This window comes from Charadrius vociferus, unplaced genomic scaffold (assembly GCF_000708025.1).
Source record: "Charadrius vociferus isolate BGI_N301 unplaced genomic scaffold, ASM70802v2 scaffold324, whole genome shotgun sequence".
Taxonomy (NCBI): Eukaryota; Metazoa; Chordata; class Aves; order Charadriiformes; family Charadriidae; genus Charadrius; species Charadrius vociferus.
In genome coordinates this window covers 1423961-1450437 of record NW_009648041.1, presented here as the reverse complement: position 1 = coordinate 1450437, position 26477 = coordinate 1423961, and the positions used below count along the sequence as shown (strand labels likewise).

The 26477-nt window shown below is 42.9% G+C and overlaps 1 protein-coding gene across 1 annotated transcript in view; it reads right to left on the bottom strand.

The window, feature by feature from the left end:
- The window catches only part of FOXP1 (forkhead box P1), a 339864-nt gene that overhangs the window by 255519 nt on the left and 57868 nt on the right, over positions 1-26477 (bottom strand). Inside the window, exon 2 of the mRNA XM_009883574.1 lies at positions 77-158. The gene's annotated coding sequence lies outside the window, so the exon portion shown is untranslated. The remainder of the gene's footprint in view (positions 1-76; positions 159-26477) is intronic.

Sequence of the window (26477 nt, the reverse complement as noted above, 5' to 3'; positions counted from 1 at the left end):
CCTCAGCCCCCGCCGCCGCCCGCCTCCCCTCAGGGCGGGCAGCGCCGGCGGCCCGCTCTCCTCTCCGCCGCCTTACCTGACAGGCAAGTGATACTCTTGGTCATGGTCATGTGAAAATATTTTCGAGGTATCCTTTAACAGCCTTTAAATATTGAAGCCTAAAAACAATATTTGCTGTTTTACCTTTGAAGCTTTAACAAAAGCTTTGTTTTAGCATTTACCTCGGTGTGCAATAAGAGTTAATAATCAAATCCGTCCCAACCCCCACAAATGTTAAACAAAAAGATAAAAGAAATGCAAATAGCTATTGTCATGGAAAGTTAAAGTACCTGTCTGTATTTTTAAGTGAAAACTATTATCTCTATCAATCAAAATTTAAGAATACAATAGCACTAATCACACAAGGTGCTTTGACTGAGGTACTTTTCCTCATAAAAAGTTTTTTTTTTTTTTTTAACTGGTGCATAAAAGTAATACACTTACAATTAGATGTGGTATTTGTAATTTTGTTATTAAAAACCCTCGGCAGTCTTATTGTTAATAAATGCCTCTGAGTCTGTAGGCTGATTTGTACCCAAGAAGACCAAAGTCCCTACATATTTTAATAAGGTTGATGAAATTTTATTCAGATTCTCACACTTTCCAACATGTGGTGGAACAGCACACTCTTCTGTTTGAGAGGAGTTACTCAAACGAAGGAAATAGTTAATTGGTAACCAAAACTACTACTTCTGGCCTCGCTGCACATTTTCCACATTTCTCCAAACGCTGTCTGTACGACAACCGTCTGCTTTGAAGACGTGCCCTTTGTCATCTTTTCTTTAATTTTTGATACCAATTCCCCCTCACCGGACTCTGGCATTCTCCGAATATAGCGTACACTACATACACCGTACATACGTTGTACAGGCACACCGCACGGATTTTTCTCAAAAGTCATTTTTTTTAAAAAAACTAATTTGTCCAGACTGAATCAGAAAGCGAGCTGTGCAGTTAATAAGTGCAAGAGCGAGCGACGGCAATTACGCCTATGCTAAAGGAAAAGAGCCTGAGATTAAAACACCTATAAGTAAATAGTGAAGCCAGGATGCCATTATGCAAACTCTGCGCTCAGGGAGGGATGTCTCCCACACCGAGGAGCAATAGGACTGTCATTTTTTCCCCCTGCAATATCAGGTTTCCTACTCTACAGTTCTGGTACTCTGCATCATGGCTAACATCTCTAGTGTGCTATTAATATCAATGAAGAGACGATTCAATTTCCACATAAGAAAAACCTTCCTATTACAGCGCAGACATTCTAGTGAGGACCCTTGCGAAGGAAACAATAAAGACCAGAGGGTTGGGGTTGTTCCCCCCCCCTTCTTTTTTTTTTTTTCCTTGCTGCTGCTTTAGCAGTTCTGCGCTGCACACTGTTTGAAAGCTTTTAGCTAACAATGGAAGCATTATCTTCAGGATAGTTACAAAACAGGATTTGTTAGTACAAAGAATAATAACACCGAACTCTTCCCACCCCGCTCCCCACCCCCAAATACCTGCCTATTGCAATACGGCATTTAGTACTTTATTTAAAAGTATATTCCAGAAACACCTGTATTCTTGATCTAATTCCCTGCAACGAACTCCCTCAGCAGACCACGTTTGCTTAAGGAGGTTTGGACAATTAAAAACAAACAAACAAACATTTTTTTTTTTGCGCTTATAAAACGGAATAGAAACAAAAGTATCTTATTCTACCGGAGAGAAAACTTACCCATTAATGAGGAAGAAAAAGGCTTAGAGCTGTACAGTAATTCCCAACCAACTGCAGAAAAGTTGAGAGTTTGAAAACACTAAAGCACTTTTGACTATCCAGCCTTTCTGTGCTTCAACACTGGCTGCAGTGTAAGGAAGGACTGAAGGTATGTGGTCTAAACACAACAAAAGCCACTGCCTTACTCTAGATTAAATATGCAGGAAGAGGCCCCTTTGCATAAACACAAACACTCAGCAAATGAGTAACTGGCTCAAATCAGACGCCTGCTGTGCATTCTACCTGTCCTGATCTCTGACAAGCTACACAGCTTGTTTAAGCGGATAGGAGCTACAAAATCAAATCAAATCATAGCGCTAAACGCTGGGCTCGTGTAATAGTAAATAACAACAGCACCAACAACTCGACGCCAAACGTTCATTTCTAATCTAAGCATGGCTCTGGCAAAGAGCTGAATCGTGTGCTATGCCCGCTTTGGCTCAGCCACCCATCTCGCCAGAGCAAAAGAAACACAACCAAACACCACCTGTAAAATTCATTTTCATTAACTGTACTGAAATCCAATACATTCCTGGCCCGGTCTTTTCTTAATGAGGATTTAAAATTAATACAGAGACTTCTGGTTGGGTTGACAGATTAAATGTGAATTTGCTTGTACTGTCCCTGTTTTGTTTACTATATAAAAGACATTCCACACACAGACCTATTTTAGCTGTTATGAGTCACTGCATAATGCACACCTATTTAGTAGTTTATTTGGGGAAAAGGAAGAAATTTCTGAAGTTTCCCTTAAAAATGTTATTTTCAAAATACTGCTCTCATAAACCAACCCCTCCAAACTATATTTACTTCAAAAACCAACTAAATTAGAGACTGTGATAACCACCAAACACCTCTAAGCATTTATTATTATAATCGAATATACATAATTATATACTGTGATTTACTCTTGCTTCTAGAGAAATAAATTATTTTTCAGTCTCGTTTATCCTTCCATTCCAGAAATAAAATGAAGCAGCACAGTTTTAAAGCAATTGGAATTCACCAGTGTCCCTTCCTAACTTAAGGAGTCAAATCACATTGACCTCTTATTGTGAGTCCTAGCTACATGTTGGTTTTAGTAATTTAATTATTTTTTAATAACTTGCAGTATTAAATGATTGCCATTGAAACACAAATAAGATTATACTCCTCTGCCGTACTCTCCTGCGCTCCAGACTACAGCGTAACGTGGACGACACGACTGCGTCCAGCACCGAAATTTCATTCTGAAAGAGCACTTACACGCAGACAGACACAGGAAGATTCAGGCTTTAAAAGATGCAACACATATTTACTGGATTCTCAAGCATGTGCCACAGATTATTTCAAAGGATACTGGATATAACTCACAGTTGTAATGTGGATCAAGCGCGTTCAGTTCCACTGAGCACTCATACAGTATGGAGGAGTTTTTACTTTTTCTTGGATAAACTCACCACGTTAAAAGCACAATAAAACTGCTAACGTGAGCTAGTCAAGCCTAACCGGATAAAAATCCTCCACAAAAGAATCCTGCAAGAAATTTTAGAGCCCCTGTATCATTCACTATTTTTGCATTGAAATGACCTTCCAAATAAGGTGTCAGATAATACGGTTCACATAGACGATAGCGATCTAACCTTGATGCAAATAAACCATAGTACAAAATTTAATCAGTATATCACTGTGTAAAAGCCTTTGTCCATCCCAATGGAGCTTCTAATGACTGTTTTGGCAGTTCTGGCTGGTAGTTATGCCTCCCTGCTCATATATATCTCATACTGGTTGAGCAAGCTAATGGAACGGCTGTTAGTGGAATCCAATATTAATACCCCGCATCGTGCAAAACTGGATGCAACTGAATATATTATACAATTACAGGTAGTATCTAATTCCATAGGTATTAGATACTGGGCTCTAAATTAATATTTTACTAGAGAAAGTGAAATAAATACTACATTTCAGGTAAGATATCTATGAACTCTGGATCTGCCAGCCTTCCTGCTGTAAGCCTACTCTACACTCATACAGAACAGACATAGGACCCTGACAAAAATTGGCAGGCAAGCTTTAGATGCTGAGTGACACATACTGATGCACAGAGTCAAAGATGTCATCTTCATGCAAGCTCCACTAGTTATGAGCTTGAGAGAAAAAAGAAACAAAAAAAACCCCAAAATAAAACAAAAAAAAAGGGGGGGGAGAGGAGGGGTGAGAGTGGAGCGAGACCTCCAGAAAATAAACAGGGTGTACAGTTTCAAAGGCTACAGACACAGACATTTCATTGTTCAAGCCAATTATCAGTGGAAAATAATAACAACAGATGGATTCAGAGTCACTGACTTTTCATATGCACTTCATCTCTGCACAACAGATGATGAAATGCGAGAGCTATCTCGGAAAGGCAAAACATCTTTCAGTAAAAGAACTCTATACTCCAGATGGGGACCTTCTAAGGCAGCTGATTATCTTCTTATAATGTTGTAAGATAGACTTACTAAAACATTTCAAGAACTGATCAGATAGGATGAGCACAATGGCATCATTATGAGGAGTAAGCTGCTTCGGCCTCAGACTTGTGACTAAACTAGTCAAGAGATTTCAATAGGGTCAGAGCTGCCCATTCCCCTTTTTCGCAGCAAGTACTGGTTCCAAAAAAACGCCCCGTAGCTGCTGCCCGCAGCCTGGGCACAACACGATGGGTGGCTTTGCCTGGAGAGGGGATGCAGGCGTGAGGCCACCAAGTCAGCGGCTGCATCAGTTGGTCCCCAATAAAAGCCCTGCCGCCACCAGCGAGGTGAGCTCCCCTCACCTTCTGCAAGCACACCGTTTCACACGGGGACAAAGGCAGAGGACAAAACATATTTATGACTGTTTCCACTCTAATTGCTAGATGTAGAAGGACCTCGTCATCCAGGGGCCTACAGCGATGCAAATGTAACCTCAGCTGAGTCAATGGAGTTACACCCGCGAAAACTGGTGAGGCACAAATAAGACAAATTCTTTCATACAAAACCTTTACAAAACCTCATCTTTTTATGGGAAATAAAAATTTGCTTTCAAAGGGAAATAACAAATACGTGTAAATTTTGGTGGTTCCGGTGATAAGCAGTTCCACCAAATGTCACAAACACCCAGCGAAGAACCACCTACCCAGCACAACCTTCTCCCACTCAACCTGAATACCACAAAGTATGTTTTTGATCACATGAATCAGGTATACCACAATTTCAAAACTTTAAAAAAAAAAAAAAAAAAGGTAGTGGAAAAATTAGCTCATTAATCTTTAAGACAACATTTCTTTAATGGAAGAATACTACATAAGTAGTGCATTAAAACGAACTGGTTGCCATTTCCACAGTTTCTTCTCCAAAACACTGCAAGGAAAATTTAAAAAAATGACATGCTCTGTAAATCAATATCCATACCGAGGGGTAGCAATACACAACACACTTGCACTGAACTTGCACCTACTGCTAATTTATTTCACAAGTTACAAAATATTTCATAAGTAGAGGGCTGTTGGCTTCACAAACGCGAAGGGAAGAGACAAGTTTGCGGGCACAAAGCACAGCGTTTCCCCTCTTTGTGAAGTACTTTGTCAAAAGTAAATTCACGGGGGAACATACGAGCAAAGAATAAATTTTGCCCAGGGCAAAATTCTGCAACTGCTTTAAGAAGCAAACAAGAACACAAAAGATGTGTAATACAACCATCTGGCTCTACTCATGCTATATCAATAATCCCCAAAATTTATCCCCACCCCCTTAATCAACCCACACTGATGCCACAAAACCAAATGGCATCACTTATGCTTCCTGCCCATCACATTTTGAAATGATATTTAATATGCATACAGTACATATTTGCATGTTAATCAATTTCTTTAAGAAAAAAATATTTTTGCTTCTCGAGCTATTAGTTCTGCTTTTTCTACTTATTCACACTGGGATCTCGAAAACCACCAAGAAAGTCCTTGTGGTAAAGATACTCTCATATCGACACGGTGTCTCAGGTATCAGGATAACGTACCGGTCAAAATTTCAATCTCTTCTTCTCTCTAGTTTTGTGTCACAGCGTGAAAATAGCAGAGGGTGAATAATAATGTGCCAGGAAAATTAGCTGTTCAAGAAACACACGTAAACGATCCGTTTTGAACTTGAGGCTGGATGCGCTCCTAAGCATCGCCCTATTCAGGATGCAGGGAAGGAACTACAGAGGGAAAGTGGGATGTCCTACATGGCTTTTCCATCTAGGATTTCAAATATTCGCACCGATTATTTCAGGTTGCCCCCTATCCAGGAGCCAGCCTGCCCGTAAAGGAGGAGGAAAAGGGGAGCTCCTGGCCATGGATGGAGGACAAGCCTCCACTGTGTGTGGGCTGCATGGCCGCTCTCCCTTCCCACCCCAAGCATATGGTGGGAGACCACCCCAGGATGGACAGACAGCCAGACAGCCATGCAAAGTGACCGAAAGGGCAGCCCCGCCATTGTTTGGGGTTGGCTTCGTTCTTGAGGGAAAATCACCTGCGTAACCATCATGATTCATAGTGTGAGCGTGCAACGTGAAACTGGTACCAAAAACAACACTTCAAAGATGGTCTCTCTCCGGAGCTTTGGCGACTGACGGCCACGGCCCCGGGCGCTGACTCAGAGCTCTTATTCTTAATCGACTTTTCTGCAACAACACACCCCAACCCAAACCCTGCCCGTCCCATGGCCGTGGCTGGCAGGCTGGCACCCTCACCGTGCCCTCAGCGTGGACGGTGCCCCACGGCCAGCAGTGCTTCTTCCCCTCCTGTAGCACAAACATATGGTTGTTTCATAGGGAAGGAGAAATACAAGCCCTGAGCACTCATGGCATAGGGGGAAATGTTTTGCAACTATTTTCTTTGGAAATAAGCATACGTATAGCAGTTATGTCTGCTCCTACCTCCAGACTACCAACTCGAGATCACAAACACTTTGTTATTTTTTTAATTTTTTTTTTTTTTAATCCATTTTTGGATTGCTTCTGCTGTTTCTATGACTTGACTTGTACGGCCTCTTTGTAAGAATTGAAAACAGGTCTCCCACAAACACAGGAATGGGCAAACGGTTTAGAGAGCTAATCCACACCTGGGCTACGTAAAAGGGGCTCATATTTTCCAAACAGAAACACAACCCCTTTTATATATGAACCAGATTTGGATCCAAATGCTAAACCCTTCACCACATCCTACGTGGGGCTCTGCAGTGGTCAAGGGGAGCGGTGGTGGGTGGCGGCTGCGCCCGCATTTCTGTGGGAGCACCGGCTCCGTCACGATAGCGAGCCATGGACAAGGAGTCATCGCGACCTTGGACTTGGACGCAAAGGGCAGACCCGTCCGTGGTTACACCACGGTTAACGCAGGGTAATCCCCATCCCGCGCACACCTCTTGGAGAAGAATCTGGCCCTATCTCGTTACTCTTGTTAGAAAAATGAAGGCTGTGACAGAAAATAGCTGAGAACTACATCTTGCCGATGCCAAAATACAATAATAACATGTTCAAAGATTTAATTTAGAAGACTACAAAGTCTAGCTCATACATCATAACACCTTGAAATAACACTTTAAGGTCAAATCCTGTGCATTTTTGGAAACCACCAAAACATAATGAAGTTTTACTTAAACACAGCATTTACATTTATAACGCATTTCAGATTCTTCAAGTAAGCTAGACCACATGCTAGGAAAATGTACTTCCCACAACATACAAATTAAGTCATATACAGCCTTCCCTCAGCAGGCTGAACAGCCACCGGCACAAATGGAAGTCCTGTGTACGGATCAAAGGCAGCATGTGGACCTCAGAATATGATTTTTTAATATTTTTTTTTTTTAAACTGGCAAAATATCAAATCCCACTAGTAGTTTATTTTTGTTGCCTTCCTTGCCCCTTTTCTACCTCTCCCACTTATTTCACAACGGAACATTTTTAAACCACTAGAAATCTTTGTGGCAAAGATGATGTCATACTGACACAAGATCAGGTGTGAGGTATGGTATGAATAAATACTTATCCGCAACCACATTTAATTTTCAATGGTTGGGCATCAAGAGACAAAGAAGTTCTTATGCAGACGTATCAACCGAGGATTTAATTTTAAATGGTCTGCATTTAAAAGAGCAGGAACAACGCATCGTGCAAGCCTAGAAGAAAAAGAAAAAAAACAAACAACCAAACACAAAAACCAAAATGCCTTGCGCACCTTCGTTCTTGTTTTTGGGAAAGCAATGCACAGCCCGAAAACTTATTGCTCTTCACAGTAATAAATATATAGTGCTTGATTACTTCATCTTCTAAGTCACCAATACCATGCAGGATAATTGTACTCTCTGCACTGGTAATAAAAACTCTCCCTATGAAAATAAATATGTATTTTACAGTAATCAAGCAGGAACTAATTTTGTACTTTTTCACAAGTGGCCATTTACTTTGGCACTGAATGGTAATGCGTAGTAGAGAATGCAGTATATGCTTTAACCCAAGAAAAATTAGACTTGAAAATTAATACACAGTCAAAGACAAATTTAAAGCAGCCTTCTTGTGTTCTGACATAAGAATATAAAAATGACACGAGCAACTAAAGATGAGTTTACATACTTTTCAATCACAGCTGCCGCTCAGTAACCACAATACCTTTAAAATGACATTCCGCCGACAAAAAAGACACAGTTTGGCTGCAACAGCAGCTAGATACAGTTAACGTGAAATTAAAAGGGCATTTTTTATTTACACACATTGTACAGCACTGAGCCCCAGCACAATTACAATGGGAAGATTTTTAGCGTGATTAATTTAGAAATAATCTAGTGATAAATAGAGTGCATTGCAAGTGATTCTGCTGAGCAAATTTTTATCACCAGCCTTAGATGTCAAAACACGGTTTCAGGGACAGAGAAAGAACGAGTCACATCTTCTTGGTTAATATTTAATTGGGTGCTAAAGATTCCTCCTAAGGACCTCTGAACCATCACTGACAGCCCCACAAGATGTCCCTGTCTGTGAAACAGATACCAACCCTTTCTGTATAAACTAAAATAACATTAAATTTAATCAAACCATTCAATTAATAAATCACTTCAGTGGACATTGCAGCCCAAGCCCTGTTTAATTACATAATTTTAAAAATATTTGCACACTGCAACCACTAAGATTGGCTCTGAGGTTTCATAATACACACTTAACACTTGAGTTGGAGAACAAATTTATTTAATAAATGCAGAGCTAAGTGCAATAATGCCTCTCCACTCAAACTGCAAAAATCACTTAGCATATCCTGCGAGAAAGAGCAAATAAACTTTTTTCCCCCATTTAACTGCACGTCACCGCTACCGCTGGCTCTGGCAGAAGCCACCTCCTTGCCGCCTGCCTTTGTGGTGGGTTTCCAGAGCCCGGGAAGGGGGTAGGAGAGCCGGGGTCCCCCTCCCGCGGTGCAGAGCATCCCTCCACTCAGCCTGCGCGCTGCGTCCCCGGCCTCCCTCTCCTCGCCCTCTGCCTCCATCCCTCCCTCCGAGCTTTTTCCCCTTTTCCCACCCGGTGATGCTCTTCTGCCCTCTGCCCCCTTGTTCTCTGCTGCTTGCTGGGGTTCCCCTGCCTCTATCGACGTGCTCCAGCTCTTCCCATTCCCACCTCAAGCTCCTGCCCTGAGTTCCCCCCCACCCCCGCTCTCTTTCTCACTGCCGTTTGAGATAGCTGCAGTGAAAAAAGCTAGTTGGGGGGGGGGGGATAAAAAAATTAAAAAATCACAAACAGGGCAGAGGGAAGGGGCTGGGGAGGAGAGTGAGGGAAAGAAAACAGTTTAATAATGCCAAACAGAACTACACTATTTCCAACAACAGCAAGAGACGCTCCTGAGCACCGGGATGAAAAAGAAAAGCCACGGGCCAAGTGTATTACTTGAAGTGGGATTCAGGTTCTGGGATGGGTGTAACGCCTGCATCCGCAGGACAAGAAAACTGCACTACTGCCATCTGTAACTAGGTGTGACAGCGCAGGAGAGGTGGAAATACGTATGGACCAAGCGGTGGCCTTAAGTGAAGGGGAAAAAAAGCAAAGCTAAGGGTTTGTCACAGCTTAGCCACACAGCTGCGTGCCCTCGTACAGACTTTGCATTCATTCATATAGAGCACAGCTTTCAGGTCCTGCGGTTCCAGAGTGATTTTTTGGAAGAAAGTTGAGCCTCAAAAATAAATAAGTCTATATTTGGCCTGCCCTGGATTCAAGCAGCTCTCAGTAGTACTTTGCATAGAAACAATCTGAATTAATACCGGTTAAGTTTTCGAGATTGTAATATTCTTTACCAAGCCAATGGATGCACCTCTAAAATTCACTGCCCTGACAAATAGTAGAGCTCTTGAAAGTCTGCTTGTATTAGTTTTATGGATCTATTCTACTGCTTAAATCAGGTCTCATTAAAATTACCATCCACACAAGTTCTCCCACTGGGAAATCTACATGCCAGAGCTACTCCAGTTCCGCAGGCAGTGCTCGGAGGGGGTTGCATATTGCAAAATAGCTGCGGACACGGCAGGGGGAGGACGGGGAGAAGAACAAGAGGACTTCAGGACGGCAAACAAGTTACTCCTCAGCCTCCTCTGATTTTAATCAGTGCAACTTTTGCTCAGGTGGTGGAAGTGCATCGGTGAAAAGAAACGCTACTGCCAGAAATGAAATCGGGATGGGGGGAGCGGTGGCAGTGGTGTAAAAAAGTGTCCCTCAGAAAGCCAAATCCAGGCTCAAACATCCATTTTAGTGTTGGAATGGCAGGCTAAATATGCAAACACTGCACCTGACAACTTCCACTAAAGCATATGATCTGCACGCTGCCCGTCCAGTTTAATTTTTAATAGTAACAGTACTTAAATCTCAGCATTAATGTATTAATGTTCAAATGAATACAATTAAAAGGCATCTCTATTTTTGCCAGTGCTAATGACCTGGAAGATCTCTCCAACCCTCATATTTGCGGGGATTATTACAAATATATTCTGCAGCCGTTGTTTTGGCAAAGAAGCAAAAACCTTTGCCTTTTAAATATAAAGTAACAGGAATAATGAATAATATATCTTCTGATTTTTGTTCTGCCATGATATATATATAATGATATATAAAATGTTCATTTATTATTATCACACATCCTAGGAAGCAGACATGCAAAATTACTTTTTTTTTTGTCTTATAAGGGTCATTTATCATACGGAACGTCCTCCAAATAGGTAGTCCTAAAATCTCAATTTACCAAGACATTTTTTAAAGCTGAATTCTTCAAACAGGGCTACTCTCCTGATGGTTAAAATAAAAACTTTATGATATTGAAATAGCTGGATTTAAGGAGGGAGAAACGCTCTGCATTTTCTTTTAGAAGTTCCTGCCCCGACAAATTAATGTCTGCCTATTATTTGTACCTAAATCTTGCCGCATTTATCAGTAACAAAAGCACGGTGTGACCCTCTTAAGGCCAAGTCCAGAAAAGAAAAGCATTTACTAAAAGGGCATTAATTTTTATCGTAGCATCTGTGATCTTTGGGTGGGGAAAGGAAACACCATAAAAAACAAAGTCTGTATATACAAACTATCAGTCAGATTTTAACACTTATGCAGAATAATGCAAAGCTTTATTTCTTTCGGATGTTAGCAGGCTTTTTTTTTTTTTTTTGCATCCATTTTTCAATATGTAAAATGACAAAATGCAAAAACAAAAACACGAAAATGTGCTTGTTAGGGCTGGCCTAGTTTTTTGAAACACGCACAAAAATAAAACCCACTCATAAGAGCTTATTTTAATATGTAATAGAAGAATCTGGCAAACATTAGCCAGAATAAGTCTAGCCAGCGAACACAGACTAACATACTAGTCTGCTGCTGCGAAGCAAAATGGAAATTTGATTTTGTTTTTCCAAGATACAAGAGCAGCACCTTCCACCTCAAGAGCACCAAAGGAACACGGTGCGGGCATCTGCGCGGGGCCGTGGCTGCCCGAGTGACCGCCGGGCTCCTGCTCAGCTCCTTGGTGCTCACTGCCACCTGATCATCTTCTTTGCAAACGAATCCCCTTCAAGTTGCCCCATCTCCAATCTCTCCTTTGTCAAAAGGCAGGGATGGTAAAAATAAGTCAAGAGTAAATGTGTGCCCCTTCCCCAAAGGTATGTCCAACGCACGCTCCAGCATTGGCCGCTGTGATCTCAGTGAGCAAAAACCAAGCGGCAGCGCGATGCTCTTGCCACAAATTTTCTTTGTGCGCTACGCAGAGAAAGAGTCAGGCATAAAACTACCTCCAGGGGAAAAGAAAAGGGAAAAAAAAAAAAAAAAAAAAAAAAGATGATCAAGAAAGAAGAAGGGAATGGGAGAGCTGGAGTCAGCACTGCTAAAGACTCCAGTGAGGAGGGAGGTGGAGGACAACTACAAAGCGTTTAATTATAAACCCCAAAATGTTAGAAAACCAATCTCACGCTAACAATTTGCGTATTTTGGGATTACCTACGGATGAGGAAGGTTCAGCTTAATCAGCTATCTGTGCGAATGGATCCCCGATGTGCCAGAGCTGAACTCAATGGACAATCCCATTAGAGTGGAAAGAGCACGTGAAACGCCCTTGAGAAACGTGGCTAATGCCACAAACACTGAGGAAACAACCGTTAATAAATTCTTCCATTTTCAGGCTTTGGAGGCAAAGGGCAAATGTTGAAAGAAGCGGAAGATGGGAAGGGCATGGCTACGCTTTAGAAGAAGTACATTTCATGTGTCACATGTTCCCGAGGCAGGTCTCATTCTTTAGATTAAAACCACCATTTTTAACCCACTAAAATAAGCCTCCCAAGAGGGAAACAATTACATCTCTTCTTTAAGCCACCTAAACTTAGGATGTCTCTCCCTCTTCCAGGATTGGAGACAATAGAAGAAAAATCTCTATAAATAGGGAGAATAGAGAGTGTTTATAAAAAGAAAAATATTGCAAGAAGTCTCTAATAAAAGAGCTTGCAAAATGTATGAATTCAGGTATTGGAGGCACTCTGTAAAACGCCTGTTTGGGCTTTCTCTTTTTGATCAACACTGTCCCACAGGACAGAAGCTGCTCCCACGTATGACTGCGGCACGCCGGAGATTGTCGTGGCCTCTCTCCATCTTGTATTTAACCAGGAAACATACCATGGACCACCATGTGAGGAGAAAGTCACTAGCAGAAATCATTCGGGGGTGGATAGCCCCCCCAAACCAGGTTATGCACTGAGACAGACATGAGCTTGACAACTACTGGAAGACCAGATCTCAACCTGCCGCCCTTTAGCCACAGCCCACACCGGGTGCTGTTGGGATGCAGGGTCACAAGAAGGTCCACGTGGTGAGACAAGACCCAAGGAACTCAGCAGTGCCGCCGTTATCAGCCATGAGCAGCCGCCTAGACTTCAAAGGCCCTTCAACGATACCGTGGGGCCCAATCCTATCAGCATCTTATCCATCCTTACCACTTAAAACACGTTTATCGCCATGTGCACGAGGACTCCGGAGCATCCCCGCCATCCCCAGGGACCAAGCCTGGCTTCGGTGGCCGCCCCGCAGACCGGCTCCTCTCCTACCTGGGTTTGATCCAAGCGCTCGCGCAGCACGCTCTTACATTTTATTCTCTCTCTCTCCCTGAAGCTTTGGCAACTGAAATCTATTATGATGTCAAAAGGTAGCTGACAACATAAAATGTATCCCGCTGAGTTGATGCCGCACGCTGCTAAATTTACAACAACAGAAGTATCATAAAAATTATAAGAACTGCAAATTAACCACTGATTTTTTAGTTCAGTGACATAAATAACAGTAAAGATCTGGAAAACTTCCAAACATCTTTACAACTGTTTAATTTGTCAAAATCTATCAAGTGTATTTCAACCACAAACCTGTCCTCTGCAGCGCATTAGTTTTCACATACTTACGCTGGCATCAAAGGCAACAAAAATAAAGCTTATATAATTACTGTATTCTGATGCACCTTTCCACTCACGCATTTATTTCTGCTTTTCTTCCTCTGTACTTCTTTGTTGACACTAACAGTCGGCATGTTTTAAAAACATTCACACTAAAAAAAACAACAACAAAAAAATCACTACTGCTTGCCTTCCCTCCGAGGTTTGCCCGGGACACTCAAGAAGGCACATCGCTTTGTTTGCTGATGTGACCAGTTTTCCACTCACGTGTTGCACGTACCTCGCGACGCTTGCGTCAGCAAACCCTTTTATTTACTCCTTTTGTGCACCACACCGAGCTCCGCAAATGCAAAGCCACTTTTCCAGCAGCTGCCAGAAAGCAGGCAAAGATTAATAAATAAATAAATGTTATAGGTTCTATTGTCTTTTTTTTTTTTTTTTTTGGGGGGAGGGGGGTGGCGCTCATTTTTATATAGCTCTTTACTTTGTATGGTTAAATATCAATTATTGTCTTTTCTAAGACACAGATTTACTAAATAGAGCACTTTTCCTTCACAACCATTGCAAGATTAACTAAATTTGAAGTCCAAATGTGTTGAATTGATGGTGAAAAAAGTTAGGGTCTTTCTGCAAAATAATATAAAAAGTATTTCTGTTATTTGACTACTCAGAAAGTAATCGTTATGTGACTGCTAAGAGAGCTTTGGCCATCGCACCAACCCAACCGGGGATGGCTTGCCAGTCCTGGCCCCAGCACAAACCAGCGCAGGCAACGCGGGTTTGCCTTTGCAGAAAGAACTGGACAAGATCCTCTTTCATGTTATCTTTGTCACCCTACCCATGGGTTCACACCAAGGAAATTCATACACGACTCCAGCTGCTGCGAGGTAGTTGTTATATGTGTAAATAAATAAATCAATCGGGTAGACACCAAGAACTGACGATACTTTTCTGTCCTCTTTTTTTTTTTCCACTTTTAAAAAGGCTTCTCGTGGTACGGAGAAGGGCTTCTCCCTTCAAGCTGGCTCCGTTTTCCTCAGGAGCCATTTTGTAATTTTCCCATACTTAAAATGTGAAATATCACAGGAACCAATTAAGCCTTCTTAGATACCAGAAACTCATAAATCCCTCCCTCTAATAATATTAAAGTGCAGCTTGTGAGTGTCTGAACAGAGAAAAAAAAAAAAAAAAAATGGGGGCAACACACTTGCTGCAGCTCCACGGGCGAAAAATCCCATTGCCGAGGGCAGCAAGGTGAGCTTCATGGATGAAGAAGCAGCTGCCAAACTATTCACATGTGCTCACACCCGTCCTCAAAGCTTCACCTGCTTCCAAGAGCTGACAGCCACCGTGCACATCGACTTGTCCCCATGGCCCCAACCAGCCCAGGTTAGGTGGCTCCATCACCTGTGGACCGTAAGGGAGACATGGCTCTGTCCCATGGGCAGGGGGGCACAGCACGTTTTTTGAAGCAGGGTGATGTGTGCCGGGATGTGTTATACCACACTGATTTCAAGACCATATCTCGACCACGTTGACTACCCATATGGAAGCAGGAAAGGAAGCTGAAGGACCGGGTTTGACACGATAGGTTGAACTCACTCCCCCACCCTCAGTAAACCATACAGTAAATCTTTTTACACTGTAAAAGCAAAATAGAATTACTTACAGTTAGTCTTAAAAAATAGGATTTATGCTTAAAATACAGCAAAACAGCTTAAAAGACAGCAAAACAACTCAGAACGTAGCGCAGCTCTGAAAATTAAGCATCCAGATATACAAAGGGTTTTTAAATTAATTTTCCCACTGTGTTGTTTGCAAGAGCAGTACACTTAAATGGCCACAACTCATTCAGTGACACCCAGAGGTACCATGCAAACGCTATGGAATGGTACAAGTCATTCAAAGTTCTTTGATTAAATCTAACATAATTGCACATAACTGGAAAAAATCACAGCACGTCGGCTTCGCATATTGCATTGCATAAATCAGAAGCGATTCCCACAAAATCTAGCCTTTCCAGACTATTTTATCTAAGCAACATATAGCTGTTACAACAATTTTTGAGTGATTTTGATTCTCGTTGTGGTATAATGAGTAATGAAGAAAGCACGTTTTTTATTCTGGTTAGCACTGATGAGATGTGTTTCTTCTTTGACTAAACCCTCGGTGACTCAGTTCTGCCGCTTCACAACAATGAGTTCTCATGTTTCCCTCTGCACAGAAAAAAAAATAAGTCTTCAACTATCCCGTTCTCAGCTCAAACCGAAGGGAAGACCTTGAGAGCTCCCATAATTCGTGCTGCTTGTTGCAGAGTGGGACCCTACACCAAGGAGTCGTGCAAACCTGGAGGAGTCCCAGACCCAGCTAACAGACACCAGCACCACGAAACGCTGCCTGAAGACACAAGTGCCCCAAAACTGACTTCTCTGCAGGGAAAAGGAGAGAGTCAACGTGAGCTTGAGGAACATTTCTTACTAGATGCAGGAGAAGATGAGCCTGGCCAGGGTGACTTCCCTCAAAACTCAAAAACTTAGCGACAGGCTTCTGCAACCATCTTTCTCTGACGTTCCCAGGAAGGACAACCACAAGAACTGAAAAGAGAAGAGGCCTTTTTCTCTGCTCTGCACCAGATTTTGAGACTTAAGCTTCTCTTTCCAGTAACATGCGATGCGAAGGCTTTGTGCTATACATGGGGCCTAATATTTTCAGGCCTGGAGACTTAATCACATTCTACTCTAATTGGCACATGGTACTAGAGTATAAATATTAATAACATTAACCAAAAAACCCCCTGATTGAGATGGCAAGCTGAAGACCGGATCAATAAATCAACAGTAATCTTTTTTCTTAATCACAGCAGCTACTCCACCCCTTTTATTGATCTTTTTCCTTTCTTTTATTTTTTTTTTTTTTTGCTTTATTTCACTATAATCTCCTGAATCTTGATTGAATTAGTTCAAAACAATTGCACACCTAGCCCGGATAAGCCATGCTTTAGTTTTAAAACCCTTCTCGTGGTAGCAGCTGCACAGGGAGTTGTATGATGTTGTTGAGACCAACCTTTTATTTCTCAGCTTCTCCCTTCTGCTGGTGCTCACCCCTGAATCCACAAACTAAACAAAATTTGGCGGATCGGTGCGCAGTCAAAATTTGCTCTGTCTAGGAAAGAGGTAACCGTGCTAGATCCGACCTGCTCCCAGCCAAGAGGATTTATTCATGCATAGCTTCAAAGGAACCTTCATTTAACTGTCCTGCTGTAATCTGAACACTAGTAAGAAAACCAAACCATGTATCTTCTTCAGGCGTATCTGTTGATCAAATATTTTACTCCAATGTTCTCTACAGCATCATTACGGTACTTGCACATGTTCACCCCACGTATAAATCTTCAGCATATCCTACCTGCCTCTGCAGCAGCTTTCCTGGAAACGGCTTTATTGTCTTCTAGTAAACTTCACTCATGTTATTTATTCTCCTTTAAAAGAGAAGTTACACTTCACTGTATTCATTCCTAGCAAAGACAAGTTTCTGCCTATCAAAAGACAAGTTTACTGCAGGGACTCTTGTAATAATACTGATAATGGCTAGAAATTACACATTTTATAAGGGAGAAGACAAAGCACTTCATGTTTTATAATAGTTGTGCTGATATCATAGTTTCACCAAACTCTGCTTTCATACAAAATTATAGCCTTCCCTCCTGAGTGGCCTAACCTGCAACTATTTAGGATAGATATAATGGGGCACACTGTCAACTACAAATCAAGAGAGGCACAGGCTTCAACGGAGATTTTGCAATTGGCTTCCAAAGACTTGGAAAGTGACGATCTGACCCCATGTTTTCAGCACAGGGATGAAATATGGTACTGGAATAAAACAAATCAGGCTAGAAAAATCACCAAATAAAGCTTTAAAAACTAGCAAAAATAAAGTGCCTTCAGGTTGCGAGCTGAAAAGGATCTCACGTTTTAATAAACAGACAGCAATTACAAATATTACTGAACAAAGGAAAAGGAAACCGAAACACGCCGAGAAAGATAATCAAGTAAGAAACGTGCTTATAGGATGCCAGTCCAACTGATTAAAGATCTTCAGAAAGCACGATATCCCACCGAGAGCCGTTAATCCTTATCTGGATCCTTACACACCCCCACAGCCCTGCCAACATCAGATCTGAGGATCGAGCAGAGCCAGCCCATCCTTCTGCCTTACTGCTTCTGTCCCTTCCTTCTGCCTGTGCCCACTGCTGCTACCCCTATCGCAGCCTGATAAACCTGCGCCACACAACCTTCGTTTTGCTTATGTTAAAGCAAAAGGGAAGCTGCCCCGTCTTTTTTTTTTTTTTTTTTCCTTACTTTCCCCCCCTCCATGTAAAATGAAGCAAGGGAGGAGATCCCAGGCTGAGGGGCTTTTCAGAAGCAGTAGATCCCTGAACTGGGCGAGATATATAAATGATACGACATGACTCATGGATGTCATCTAGCAGGTAACGGCAAACAAACAGCAGTAGCTAGTTAATGATGATCTGCAATAATGTCGGGGAGACTTGTTCCCGTGTAAGTAACCTGCCACGCCGGGGATACAAATTGTCTCTGATTTGATAGCACCTACTGCGGCGAGGAGCGTTATCAATGTGCGAGCTCGCTCAGATAAATGGAGTACTATTTCCCTGTGCTGCTGCTGTCACTTTCTCCGGTCCGTCAGCCCCTTTCTTAAACCGATTGCTATTTTTATTACACTCCTTAAAATATGAAGCGGGAGACTCCTTTTCCTGAAACACACCGGCGAGATAGATGACGCCTTTTAAATAATATTCTTTTCTCGCTGGCCCTGATCCTCGCAATGTTGTTGCTTACTTTGGAGGGGGAAACAAAATAAAAGTGGCAAGCCATATCTCTCCATTCCAAAGGGAGTGGTTTCCCAAGAAAAGCATAGTTTTGTTCCCTCGCTATTTCCTTTCGGCACTGCAGACGAGCGGGCAGCAGACCCGCTACTAAAACTGACCCCGGCAGCTGGGAAACAACGCTCCGATAGACAGAAAGTACCTGTGGCAGTTTTGAGGGCAGCAGGTGGAAATTGGGGGAGTTGGGGGGGGAATCGTCTGCATTGTTAATGGGCCTCACCACTTCCCAATTCTGGATTTGGTAGGAGAAAAGGAAAACTACGGGGAAACAGACTTTTAAAAGTCTAAAATTAGGTGAGACGCTATTGAAAAGGAAAATAACTTCCAGCTTTATTTTAAGAACTGGAATTGTGTTTCCTGCTTCCATTGCTGCAGTTCTTCTGGAAAGGAAGTTGCCCGCAAGTAACGGCTAAAATACAAAAAACCTTGTGGATTCAAAAATGTTCTCCCCACATTTCTGTAAAAATAAAATCCAGAGGCTGGTAGAGCACACTGCTTTCACTGTAGAAGATGCAATGCCAAAGAGGAGGGCGGGGGGGGGAGGAGAACACTCACTAATACAATAGGTGATTGTACTCCGAGATCTACCACATATGTTACTCCAAGGGCTCTCAACCTTAAACGTGGAAAGTCTAAGACACTGGAGCCATGATATATAAAGTAAGACCCGAGTTCCAAATATTTGATTTAGCAAAGTAAATACGGTTGTTTTTATTGGGTGCAACAAGCATTTTTCACAGAGTGAAGAATTATGGTAAACACCTGCTAATCATACTCACAAAAGAGGTCATTGTGTTTAAGTCCAAGGTCATATTAATAGCTATATTTAATTAATAAAACCCAACAGTAATATTACCCAAGTTTCCAACAACGTCTGCTTCCTGACACTCAAGGACCTATTCATTAATGGACCACTTATATTGGTTTTCCTTGATATTGCTGCAAAATTCTTACAAAGCTTTTAGGCCATACAACAGAGGTCTGACTTAGAAGTAAACTGCATCGTGTTATGCTATATGTCTCTGGGGTGTTATACCATGTGGACATAGTTTGTGAACACATGCACTAACAAAAATACTGGAATATGTGATATTCCATGAAGGTGGTCTTGCATTTCCAGGTTTCCGTGTCTGCTCCCATGCAACAGCATAGGTAAGAGCATCACACGCGCTTCTGAACTAGGAGATACAGTCCTTCGCTGAGTCATTTATTGCCTAGATGTAAGTTAGAGCCGCACCAGCATTTTCACAAGACCTTTTTTGCTTGAAAAGAAAGACAAATCCTAGCTTTTCAAGAAGCGTTGGATTTCCTTCGTACTTCCAACCCGCTCCCGGTTAGATGTGGAAGAGCAATTTCTCAATGTGTTTACAAGTTGCACAGCCCTGGTGAATTATTGCCCAAAGTGAACCGAGTGTTTCGATAGTTCTAGTTCATTTTGCCTGTTAAGAAACACGCTGTTGAAACGTTGATCTCAAACAGAAAAATGAACCTGGTTTTCGCTTACTCAGGTGTTAAACAGCACAGCTTTTTTCAAATCTCAGGAGGAGTCCTGAATGAAACTGATACAAATGAGAAATGAATCAGATCTTAGATCTTCTAATGTTCAATTGCTTAAATTTAAGGAAATGGAGATCTATCGAAAAGTAGGTTTTCTTGCACACCCAGTCTGTAACTGCAGTCATTGATGTTTATAGATATTTTCTTTCTGTGAAGGATAAATCTAGCTTGTTGCATGAAAAATCCTCGAATGCACCGATGTTTATTCACTGAATTTCCATATCCTTTACACTTGAAGTTATTTTCTCTTTTCCACAATGTATGTGAAAACCATGACATTTTATATATTCTACACAAGTTCCTCACACCATACTGCACTATCTCCATGTTATTATATATATTGCAGTAATGCCATTTCCAATTCATTACAAAATGCTCCACACTTATGCACCAGATGTCCTAGCTTTGGTAGGACCAAGTTATTTTCTGCCCAACAAGTCTTGAAGGCCAAAACACTTGTCCCTGTATCTGTGCCCAGCCAGGCCATTTCACCTACTCGTGTTGGACTTCCACCCCAGGAGACATAGGTGCTTTGTCTGACCCTATTTTAGACAATTTGTCACTGAAGACAACCTTGGAAACCTGTGTTATGTACGAAGCCGTACCACTGGCTGGCAACTCCTGGTATGAAGAAGTTTGGACATGAAAAGAAGTCCTGGTAACTCAGTTCTCAGATGGCCCTCCTATCTTTCATGGCTTCACGACAAACCAGGTGGATTCCCTCAACATCTCCTGCCCTTAAATCTACATCCTAAACATTTTCCAGAAGCCCAGATTTGTTCATGCGCAATATAACCTTGGCACAGGAGCAACAAAAGCAGCAAAAATCCACCCTATCTGCAGCTCAGTGCTTATCGTGGGTCTGCAGCCCCCCAAAACCCCTTGTCAAAAGCAGAGAGATAGTCAGAAGTTGTCCAGCGAGCTCTGTGCAATGCTCCTCAGTGCCTTCCTGTTATCCTGGAGACACATGGAGACCTTCTGACAAGCAAAAATGAACCAGAGGTATTTGGGTAGAGGTCCTTGACACGGGGATCCGAGAGGGAGAACGGCTGGAGGAGGACAGGGCAGGGGGAGAAAAGAGAAGAGCTGAAAGCAAGACACCTTTTCCCCTCCTCTGCAAATACACGTGGGGACGGCGGCACTGGGCACGGCCAGGGAACTATAAGCGCTCTGCATCAAAGCCTCCAAGTCCGGTTCCACCCCTGAGAATGAACTGGTACCGAGTTCAGAATTTTAAGAGTCACAGGAAGGAACACACCAGGCTGGACGAAATTTAAGGTCAGACTCCTCATACAGGCAGCCTCTTGGTGGGACAGAAAGATAAAATAACAGGCGAGTTTACACATAGATGCATAGCTTCGGGTACTAAGTTGCAAGCACATAAGTAAGTCGTGGGTAATAAATCTTAAGCTAAAGTAATTCATTAGCCATTTTGGCATGACCCATGAAATGCATCACTTTGATCTGATGTGTTTCAGCGCACTCCGCTATCATCTGCACTGACTGTGCTTTGTTGAGATGAAGGGCTTCTTAATCCAAATCAGAAAGTGATCCTTCTGCACTGATGCTCTAATTTAAGAGTTATAATTAACAGACTTAGAGCTAATCAGATCTCATCATACCTCCCCTAAGGCCACAAATTTGGGAAACGACAGAAGAAAGGACCAAAGGTGCCTCAAGACAGCATTTAAAGTTGCATCTACAGTTTTGTGTGTTCAAACCCATGCACTCGTACGTGTGAAACTGGTGGGAAACAGGATCTTGAGGTTGAAGTAGATGCAGAGAAGTCAGGAGGCCCGAGGTCTGCTTCCACCCCTCCATCTCTTTGGGCAAATTACCCAGGACTTGTATTTCAAAACTGGGAATAGTCAGCAGCCTACGGAAAAGTGCACGTAACACTATCCCACATGGCTGACTTACCAAATTGCACAAATGCCTCTTACACAGCTGTCCCCTAACCTCTGTTCCAAACAGTATTCCACCTGCAGAGGTGGGGAAGGTAAACTCTGGCTCCCGGCACCGCTGCACGGCCCCGTGTATTCACCTGCAAAGTCAAGGCGTTTGGATGGAAACGCACGGGAGTGGGTAACCCCGCTCCTCCACATCCGCACTGCACGCACCGAGGCAGAGCGCTGCGCACACAAACAAGGGGGAGAACAATGACAGATCACCCTGGGGTACGTTAGCACACTAAAAACAGAAAAGAAAAGTAGAAACCATTTTTACCAGGGGCAAAACAGCCTTCAGCACATAACTCGGCTCCTCTCTGGCAGCCAAGCTGCCTTTGCCAAGCTCCCGTCCCTCGGTCAGCAGCTGCCGGGGCAGCCGGGTACGAGGGACGGCACGTCCAGCCCGAGGGAGCCGAGCCCAACACAATTAACATTTCAACATTCGTGCAATTGCTGCATCGCAAAACCTCAGCATTCATCATTTTGTCATACCAGTTAAGCCAAAGTAAGTTAGCCTGAAATTTTTGGTACGGGCTGCCCTGCTGCTGGCTGTCCAAGTCCTGCATGCCCACTGAAGACTTATTCAGTTGAGACATTAAATTCAGCAAAGGGTTTGCTTCTTCATGATCTCCGTACTCGTTCAGTTGAGCCCATCAAAGGTCACACTAACTCTTTGGCTTGGAAAGCGCATCCCTGCGTTAATAGAGGTACAGTCACACTCAGGATGTTTTCAAAGCAGATGAATTCACAAATCATGGGCAGCACGCTCCTGCCCATGGTTACAGAAGGATTACCCAAGGTTTCTCCAGCTGTTGGCTCATCCCCGACCTCCATTTTCTTCATGCCTGTGGTCAGACCAAAGCTCGTGGTGAAGGCAGCACGCAAGCTTGCCAGCAGCTGAAGGTTTGCCACCGGCTCTTTGGAAAATGCATAACGGTCAGCCTGGGGAGCAGGGCAGGGGCCGCTCGGATCCCACCCACCGCCTGGGGACATCACGCCGCTTCCCGGTGGCACAAAGTACCCCCTTCGTGCCCACCTGCAGCTTTGCTCTCACTCCATCCAAACACAGCTGGAGAGCACGAGAGGAAGAGGCTTCAGTCCAGAACGTGCCCTTCCCTCACCCTACCCCTGAAATAGCAGCTGGGTCACGGCCAGCCCCGATCCCTGACCTGCACGAGCTGTGTCAACGCCAGCAGAAACAGAGCCTTCTGCACAGAGCTCCCAGTCCACACCAGCACCAGCATGGAAGCCATCGAACCTGAAATACTACTGAAATTTCCCTTCACCTTTCCCATGGATGTCCCCCTAGAAATGCTGTTTTCAAACAAGTGGATTAATTATCCACTACGCAACTAGCGGTCTCAAACCTGGATCGAGCATCATTCCCCTCAAAGAAGTTTCTGCCGCATTTGCTGCATCTTTAACTCCCCAAAAGCAGAGTTAAAACCGGTCCAAGAAAACCAAAAGGACAGCACAGGAAAATGCACAGCGCACATCTCTGTAACATCGGGGAACAAGGTATCCCTGTACAGGGATCCTAAGCAGAGACCTTGCCAGGCGTAAGGAGTTTATTCCTCGTGCCAGTTTGTAGTTTCTATGTAAATTCACGCAGCTGCCTTGAAAGGAACCGCAGGTTTCTGTTAAGCCAAACTTTCTTTGTGAGTTAAGAGCAAAATGCACAAACTCGCTGCTTAAGAATTAAATGTATATATTTTTATTGCAGCATGAACAGGGTTTTTTGTAAGGTGAACAAGAGCTCGTACAGCCAGGGAAGTGTTTATAAACATAACACTTATTCTTGTATAATATATGTATTTTGCTTTAATAAAAACAGAACCTGATCATTCAGTATCAAAAAAATCACAGCACAAAATTTGTATGTTTCTCTCAAGACAGAAATTCTAACTCATTTTCCATGCTGTACCCTAAAGCTCCGGTTCACTGCAAACAGGACATTGTTTTCTTGGGTTTTCTTTTTAAACAGCACAGAAAAAAAAAAAAAAAGTAGAGGGTGTCACTGCAAACACATCAACATCTACCATAAAAATGAAAACAAACCTGATTAACTCAGCTTAACTAAAGCTTCCAAGTTCCTTATCAGTACCTGGGACGTATCTGGAAGGGAGCTTTCCCACCCCAAAAGGAAGTGCCAGGGGTGTTCCCCACTCCCAAGGGTAGGCAAGGTTGGGTGGTTTGTCCTGTTGTGATTTAAATACGATGTGATCCTTATTCAGTGCTGTAAAGTCTGCTTGGAGCATGCCAGTACATGTCAGCTTTCCCTTCACTCTGTAAGACAACATCCGCCTCCATGCAGAGTTCAAAAATATTTGATGATTTAAGCCAGCTTGCTACACTTAGGTTAGAACACAAAGCAGACTGCAGTGCTCAGTATCAGAATCAGCAATTCCCCCCCCCCAACTTGTGAATACATCTATTTAGATCAAATAGGCTTTTGGCATCGTTTTTACATGCCTACATCCAAGCCTACTGGTACTAGAAATCCTCTCTTCAGTATCATCATCTGAGGATAAAGACACGAGACTTCCCATTCTCCAAGGACTGCCAGTCTCCTTAAACATAAATCTGCTATTGTGCAAAAGGCACAATCTCTAAGGATTTCTATCGCAAAAGAACAAGGAAAATAGCCCAATAACCGAGAAAATGGAGCAGTTTCACAGATTGGTGTGTTAAAGTAATATAAAGCAATTATGTGGTTGGGTGAAGGTAAGGGAGGGAGCAAAGACAGAAGAAGTTAAGGGGGTTCGGAACTGAAGGGAAAGTCTGATTTGGGACTCCAGCAGCATCCTCAGAAATTGCAGATTGAAGACGGCTGCTTGGGACACAGCAGCCACCGATGCGATGGGCAAAACCCCACTGTGCTCCAGATCAACTTCCAGTTATCAAAAACATACAGAAACCACCAGCAGTGTTTCTCCCAAGTACCGACTGAACTAAGAGGGCAAAAAGAAAGCGCTAAATTTTTTGAGAAGTACCATAAGCTTGATTTTGACAATGGCCAAAGCCGTGACAAAACCTCCTGTTTTTCTGAACAATTAAGCAATTCATAGTATATTCAATTCACACTTTTTTTTTGCTCCCCACAACTGGGTGTGTAATTTTGTCTTGTTAAACAGGCACCAAGCAGCACTATCCCACAGGTATAATTTCATTATTTCTCTAAATGCCACGTGCAGGGCAGCAGCGTACACAGCACATGTGAGGTAGTGGGTGGTCTTATTTCCCACCCTGAAATATCTAAACCACAATAAGATGGCTGGTTAAACACAAAGTCCCAACTTTAACTCTGCTTCTAGAACCTCAGAGGTTTACGTTTTCCAAGGTGATGCGGACCAGAGCCCCCGCTACCAGATCTGGCACTGCCCTCCTGATTTTGAGCTGCTGGGCGTCTGACGCGATGCTTCGGGGATATATCACATTAACTGCTCAGCTATGAGCTATTAGCTCACAGCAGACACTTTACATTTAAGAAAGCGATGAGAATCATTAAGGCAGGATTGAAGTGGGGACGCAGAGAATGCCTCTGGTTAATAATATTGGCAAATATCCTCGCCTTGGCCTTGCCGTTTCCTAAGAGGGGTTGGGAAAGCATCCAGGGGGAATGCGTTTCCTAGGGCTCCCACTTCACAGAGAAAGGCCGAATGGCAGCTTAAAAAAAAAAAAAAAAAAAAAAAGAAAAGAAAAGAAAAACCAACAAGGTGCTTCTGCCACATCGCCGCTGTTTCTGGAGGCTGAAGCATCCGCCGGGGGCTCGGCGAGGCTGGAGGGAGAGGGCTTTGGGCTGGGAGTGGGTCTGCAGGCACGGGGCAATGGGGAATATACAGATTAACGAAGTTTAAGGAAACTCTGATGTGTGAAATCAGTCTTGCCCCTTTCTTCAGTTGCACGTAAAAGGACTGTAACGAGCACGCTGGACGGCGAACGGGGAGGACACAGCAATGAGGCACTGAAACTTCAGAAAAATTAATGTCGCTGTATTATCCCTGATAAAGTTAACAGATTTGCACGAGTATTACTCAGAACAGGATTTACCCAAATGCACTGGATATACAATGAACGACAACAAAGTTTTCTTTCCCAGGATTAACTAAAGAGCGCAATTTTCTCTCCTTTTTTCAATATGACTGTGTAAAAGCAAACCTTCTTGCAGAAATTACTTGCATTTTAAACGTTATTGCTAATCTGCAATACAGCGCGTGTTTCCCTAGCAAAGTCATTAAAACGTGCACGGGTCAGGATGCTGAGGCTGCATTCATGATTCTTTATAGTTACAATATTAGTAAAGTATTTACTAAATTGACTACCACCTACTTTAAGTTAAATTTGCTGACAGA